This window comes from Bison bison, unplaced genomic scaffold (assembly GCF_000754665.1).
Source record: "Bison bison bison isolate TAMUID 2011002044 unplaced genomic scaffold, Bison_UMD1.0 scf7180017864535, whole genome shotgun sequence".
NCBI lineage: Eukaryota > Metazoa > Chordata > Mammalia > Artiodactyla > Bovidae > Bison > Bison bison.
In genome coordinates, this window is record NW_011495084.1 from 4,056,034 (window position 1) to 4,063,567 (window position 7,534).

Genomic DNA, 7,534 nt, shown 5'->3' on the forward strand with positions numbered 1-7,534 from the left:
GATGTCCTGTTGATTAACGTTGCTGTTTCTAGATAGGGGAGAGAAGTGAGAGGGCTGTTTTTGTCTTCGAATCAATATTTCTTTTCCTCCAAAGTACAAATTAAACCTCAAATTTTCCTTTCATTAAACCTGGCTAAGTTTTTAAAAAATATTTCTAGGCCTTCCTCATGTATATGAACTATATGTGACTACATCATTTCTAGGATTATTTTATACTTCTGTATCCTGTGATTTGAGAAATCTGATCGTAGCCATATGGCTTTTGAGTATACATAAAAAATCCCATGCCTTCCCTAACTAGAAAATATATGCCTGGCAAGGACACTCACTTCTACTTTTTTTTTTAAACAAAAGAAAATTTAGAAATGTTTTAGAGCTCGAACAAGGCACACATCATCAAAAAGAAAAGAAAAAAAAAATGATTTGGAAGAGGTTAATATATTCATATGTCTCTTGAATCCTGCCCCTAGTTAGCCTGGACAGCAGCAGGGTGATTTAATGCTCCTGTTAAAGAGGACACTGAAGTATTTTTAGTTGCTGTTATTTTTCTTGTGGATATTATCACTAAAAGGTAAAATCTAGCTTCCTTCAATGTACTCTTGTCCTTCACATCTTACGAGGTAAATTCACACCTTTTACTGTTTGACATTTTACTATCATTCTGTCCACCCAGGTGAAATGTCCGTGTCCATAAACTGTGTACCGAGAATATGTAGATGTATCAGTTGAATGAGCTTTTCTGTGTTAGTGCTGGATGGTTCTTCATTTCACAGTGAATATTGAAAGAACTGTGTTCTCTAAGGCATATTGGTTTTAGTTTATAATTTCGTTTTTAACACTAATGCTTAGGAAGGACTATATCCCAGTTTTCCTCGATTATCAATGAAGATCTTTTTCTTTAAATTAGGCAAGGATTCAGCTCCTTGACAATAGACTACAGATGGCATCTTCATTGTTAATAGGAAGTGTGGTATTCACTATAGTTAACAGTTTCAAAAATTCATTCAATTATTTTATGTAAATACATTTGCTTGAAAATACAGCTGTTACCTTGGGATCTGTGTCTCATATGGTTACACAGATGCTGAGCACTCATAGGCAGCAAAAGATAAGTGTGTCCCTGGGGTGATTGCTTAGTCCTTTGTCTTATTTTCCATCATAGAAGGAGGGAGCCGCTTTGCCCAGACTCTGCAAAGCCCTCTAACAATTTGCAAGGGGAGAATCTCAATATAATTTAAAATTCCAGATTTCTTCCATAATTATAGTGGCTGCCTTCTGTTTAATTTTATGTGAAGGTCTGTCAGCTGACTAGGTTTTGCAGTTTCAGTTGTTCACGAAACTATAATTTTCTCTGAGAGTAGGTTCACCTCCTAATCAAATGGGTGATATCCTCTGAGTGTTGGCTTTAACTCCTAATACATTTTGATTAGCCTCCATTTGACAAGGAGAAAAGTGGCCCAGGAGATAAACTGCCCTGTCGGTTCATCGGTTTCATTAGTCTGTCAGCATGTGCTGATTATCCTATCAAGTTTATCAACAGCCTTGAATATGTTTCCTAATTCTCATATTTGCATATTATTGGTGCCCTTTAGGGATCAGTGATGGATTTTAATGTCTGGCTAGATTTAGCCTGCAAGTACTCATTTTTCTCATGGCTCATTCATTTACCCCTTGAAGATCATTAGCGCCAAGCACTTGTATGTGTATACGCAAGTATTTTTTTTCTTTTATTTTGAGAGGTTAGGAGAAATAAAGGAATATGTGTGAAAAAATACAGTTATATTTTAATTATATTATTTGTTTAATAACGCGATTCATTGCAGCTGCTTAAAGAAAACACACACTCTGGTCCTTCGTATTTCCCCTTCCCTTGAACATTTTATGAAAAACATCACTCCCTGCTGCATGCTAGTAGCTGACTTACCCTGAACATCAAATGAGCCTTGTTTTTGAATTTGTATATTAATAGAAAATAACAAGATTGATTAGCTTGCTATCCCAACTTAAAATGTTCCATGTTTTATCATAAGACTTTTAATTTTTATTGTGGTAGTTTATAAGTAAAATTAAAAATCTACTTGCATAGACATTTTCATTATTCTCTTTGATTTCATAGCATCAAGATGATTAAGTCACAGTAATTGAGGATTGTGTCCCATCTAAAATTAAGTAAATTTATAAGCATGTAAAAATCATGTTTTAAAAGATACTGTACATCATTTTTATAAACAAAAATTAAACTTTTACTTAGACAGCAGTTATAATTAGTAAGTATGAAAATACATGAATTATAAAGAGGCCAAATCATAAAAAATTGCTCCTAGCCAGTTGTGCAACTTCATTTCTGTATTTCTTCTTCAGAGGATAAGGGTTGGATTCAGAGACCCCAAGGTTCAACTTACGGCTTTAGCACTTTGTAGCTGAGTGAAGTTGGACATTACTTAACTGAAGTCTCAGTTTCCCCATCCATAAGGTGCCTGTAATGGTAGTGTCTGTTTGAGGACTGATTGAGATAATGAAGGTAAAGAATATTGGACCAAATGCCCAACTTAGTCAGTGGTTTGTAATATTATCTTCCTTTGTAATCATTATCATTTCTGTGGGCTTTAATCTCCAGAAGTCACTAATTGTATTCTCTGGCAGTTCTTTCTGTGTTAACAATGTAAATCTGATTTCTATATAGATACAATTTTGAGATAGTGATGGCTCTGGAGTCACCAACGTGGATTCTATTTAGTTCTGTCCTATCTATAAGTGCTGTATTTTCTCTGGAAGTCCATTTTTCCTTGTCTTTCAACAACCACAGTCAAAATCCTACTGAAACAGCCTACTTAGTGTCCAATTAGTTTAATTCCATTAATACAGTATTCCCTCTAAATTGAAATCATCATATTTAGAGTTTTTTCTCCTTTTCCTGTCATTACATATTTTCCCCCTAGACTTAGTCAAAATTATTCTTTATTCTGAAATTATTTTTTATTCTGACACCCATTGTAGGCCTTTATTGATTCTCAATTTCTCCTCTTCTCAAATTGTAAATGATTTTTAGAATCATAGAATGTTAGAGATAGAAGATTGATATTTTTAAAATCCTCTTAACATAATCTTTTATTTTATATGCTGGAAATTCACACCCAAAGAGTTAGGTTGATCTGTTTGGGATTGCCCTGTTTGTGTTAGAAACAGAAGTGTAGCTTCCTGATTTAAATTTAAATGCTTTTCCTATTTAGCAGTCTTGCCAAAACTGGCATTCTTTTCTATATCAATATAACATATCTTTTCCCATTTAAAAACTATCATATGGAGATGGTAAAGGCAGGGAAGCCTGGCATGCTTTAGTCCACAGGGTTGCAAAGAGTTGGACACGACTGAGTGACTGAACAATAACAATATCTATATTTACATATAGATATATCTATATAGATATATGGATATAGATATTGTTCCCTGTCAAATATATATTAAAAACCTTTTCATATTAAAAAGAATGAAACACCTACAAAATTGTTTTATCACATATGTATAAAATATGCAAGATATTAAAATTTTTTATATGTAGGATAAGTTTTAACTACCTTCATTTTTTTCTCTTCTTTCTCTTTATTTCCCTTATTGTGTATACTTAAGCATTGTTTTTTAATAATCCTAAGAGATTGTAGGAAACTAAATTAGGCTGTAAGTTTTAATTTTATCACTATGAATCTTTCCAATCCCAAAGATCATTTTTAAGCCTATTTACTGTTTAAAATTACTTGGCTTTCTCAATGCAAAGTGGTTGTCAGGTTTAATTATGTAAGCAATTTCGGCCATTTCATCTTGGTAATATATCTTGAGAACAAAGTGTGTGATGTATTCATGGAGTGAGAGTCTAGAGTTAATGCCTTGTTGTTGCAGTCTGCAATCACTATGTTTAGAAAAATCTGTATGCACAAAGAAAAAAACAATCTTAAAGATATAAGTCCTGAGTCAGGGAGAGGATATATAGGTGATGGTGGGATGAAATTGAAATGGTCCATATGGTTTCTGCTCTCATAGAACTTTCTAAATGATTTTACAATTAGTCTAAAACTCCAGTATCTTTCCTTAATAAGTAAATGGCTATAAATCAAATGGCTAATTGTATTACTGTAGCCTCAATAATATTTTGTTTATTACTATGTAGGCTATGCTATGTTGACTTGCCAAACAAACCAAAACAAACTAATGAAAATCTCAAGCTTTCTTTTTTTCTAATGTGATACTGTTATCCCAATTTGCATATATATTTTTGTTATTTTTATAAAAAATGAATGTCTATGTTGGGTAACATGTTTTTACTGTAGGAAGTGATTGCATTCTTCCAAGGGAAATGCATGATAATAATCATTGCTATTTATTAACTTAATTTGCCTTTATTTTGATCTCCTAGGAAAATACTGTTTTGATTCTCTTATTTCTGATAATTCCTAGAACTCTTTTTGTACACATCCCTGCTACTTATAAAGTCGTAGCTCAGTACTGGAAAATATATTTTCCTCCATCAGCCTGCAACTTACAAGTCTTTTACTTACATAGGTTTAAGATTGACAAGATGCTTTCTTCTCACATTGTTTCATAAAAAGAAGAAATTTTGTGACCTAATTTTCAGTTTTTTGAAATTTCCCCACTTTGAGCTAGTTAGTGAGAATGGTGAAAGAACCAAATAAATAGACGACACAATGAATTTATTGCAGGGGTTTTTAGAGTAAAAAGCTTACACAAATTTTTAAATGCATATTTTTGAGAAGTAAACTTGTGGAATGAGAAAGTTGTGTCATAAATGGCTATGAGGGAACTCTAGGTTCCTTACTCTTGTTTAGGTGAGGAGAACTGACAAAGATGTCAAATCCACCTCCTGAAAACAAAACACCAAAACTCTCACTTGTAAATTTATCCTAACTCACTTGAAGGATGTAAACTCTGTGCTGAGTTCAGTTAGTAGGTTGGCTGTCAAAGAAGTCTGTTTTTCTCTCAGCCTCTGTACGGCTGGCTTTTTGGCTGATTAATTTCTTTTTGTTGGATATTCCAGTGTGTGTATCTATGTGTGTGTATGTGTTTACATCACTTTTTTCAGAGTATATTTATAAATATTCAGAGTAAATTTCTTACAGGATGGTTCACATGCTTAATCTGTCTTCTATGACTGGTGGTTTTTAAGTGGAATGCTCAAGTCATTTAGCATCTGACTGTGAAAAGATGGTTTTTTACTGTGTGAGATTTGAACTTCACATCTTTCAAGTGTGGAAGCATTAACACTCCAGTAGTGTTAAGCTTTTTATACCACCTGCTTCCCCTATTTCAAGTTCTGGTGATTTTCTTATGATTCCTTCCATTGGCACTCTTAAAAATCTATGAGTCAGCCTTTCAAATATGATATGACTATATAACTGGATTAGCTATTGATTTGTTTACCTCCAGAAAGAATATTAACTTTGAATTTTTAAGCTAAATCTATTCATTGAACTTTTATTTCTGCGTCATCAGAAGAGACAAGACCAGGAAAAAGGACAAGACCAATACCAGGATATTTTAGAAATTCACTTTGTAAGCTGTGGAGCCAACAATATAAGGAAATCATGAGTTTTTGGCTGTGTATCAAAAAGAATAAATATATAAAATGTATGTACACAGTTTGCTCCTAAAAGTTCACTTCTTAGTATAAAACTGTAGTATTTTTTTTCCTCTTTTTACCATTCACGCTTGATTTAAATTCTACATTACATACTATAGTTACAGACATTAATTTGCTAGGCATTAGTCTATACACTACAAAGGCCAGCCTCCAGTTCAGCTGCATTAAATAGGTAATATATTTTGTTTAAAGTTTCAATTAAACCCAGGACCAGAAGATATATGGTCCCTATGGGGAGTTTGAACATTTTCATGCTAGGGTTGCTACAGGATCATGCTTAGGTCTAGATGTCACTTGCTTTCCTGGAAATATGAGACAGTTGATTATATTTCACTGCTATTAAAACCACACAAGCCCACCTGTTACATTAATTCATATTTTTGCCAGTTTAGTGGTAAAGGAAAAGACTGAAGCTTAAAAACTTTATTTTTAAATTGAGTTATAAAGAAATTAATATACTCATTAATACCTAATTATACCCTTAATATCTGATTCCCAAATAGTTTCAATATATTCTTCTTTAAAAATATGTTTTCTGAGGCCTCAGTAGAAGTAAATGAGAAAAAACATGTATAATTTGCTCTTTCATTGGATACTTTCCATGGAATGAGTCTTCTACTCAGTTAAGAAATATCAGTGGGATTGTTCTTAGAAAATTAATGTATTGTTATGCTATATTTGGAAAATTAACTAAATTTCAAATCCTGGCATTCTTAAAAGATGCCAGTTTTGATGACATTGAGATGAAATAGACATAATCATGAAGAAGGAAAAAACCATGTATGAAAAATACAGTCTTAAAAATTAGTGTCGAGAAAATGATCATTTATTTGCACATATTTAGAATAGACCAGTAATACAAATGAAGTTAAAAATTAAATACATTACGAACTGTATGTCCTTTGCTGTGTATATATTTATATCTGTTTTTTCTAATAGGTAGGGAGAGATTGTTTTCTACAAGAAAATCTAGTTTAACTCCCCCATGAGCTGTTACATAAGTTGTGATTTTATTTATAATGATAGAAGTTATTGTCATATTCAGATTGAACAAAGCATTAAAACGGAACATGAAGAGTTTTGTTCCAAATTGCAAGTCTTTTTTTTCCCTACAAATATGTAATTATGAGCATGAGTTTCTATGAGCTGTTAGTAGAACCTTATTTTAAGTATTCATTGACAATAGGATGAATTTTTAAATTTCTCATCTCTCTTAGTGATTAACATTCATAAAAAAATTTATAGTATAAAATACATTATTCATTACATATTATAGAGTCATGTTGCTTAATCCATACAAATGAAGTGCATTCCTAAGATGTGTATAAAATAAAAAATGCTTTTATTATACTTTTCTGATGGTTTCCTGCAGTTTGTATCTTATTTTTCTGAATACTATTATTTTCATTAATTAATCCCAAACTAGTAATACATTTACTCATTCTTTTTTCTTCTCTCTGGAGTAAACTTTGGGTTTTTCTCAACACAATTTATAACTTCCTTGCATATATTTCTAGTAGTCTCTAAATATTTCAGTTCTGTTAAGCCATTTTATTTTATTGTGATTATCTTTTTCAGTCAGTTCAGTTGCTTAGTCGTGTCCGATTCTTTGCGACCCCAAGAACTGCAGCACGCCAGGCCTCCCTGTCCATCACCAACTCCCGGAGTTTACCCAAACCCATGTCCATCGAGTCGGTGATGCCATCCAGCCATCTCATCCTCTGTCATCCCTTCTCCTCCTGCCTTCAATCTTTCCCAGCATCAGGGTCTTTTCCAATGAGTCAGCTCTTCACATCAGGTGGCCAAAGTACTGGAGTTTCAGCTTTAACATCATTCCTTCCAAAGAACACCAAGGACTGATCTCCTTTAGGATGGACTGGTTGA

At 32.8% G+C, this 7,534-nt stretch overlaps 1 protein-coding gene across 2 annotated transcripts in view; it reads left to right on the top strand.

Annotated features, from left to right (window-relative positions):
* Window positions 1-7,534, top strand: part of TMTC2 (transmembrane and tetratricopeptide repeat containing 2) — a 421,611-nt gene that overhangs the window by 272,901 nt on the left and 141,176 nt on the right. The window lies entirely within an intron of this gene.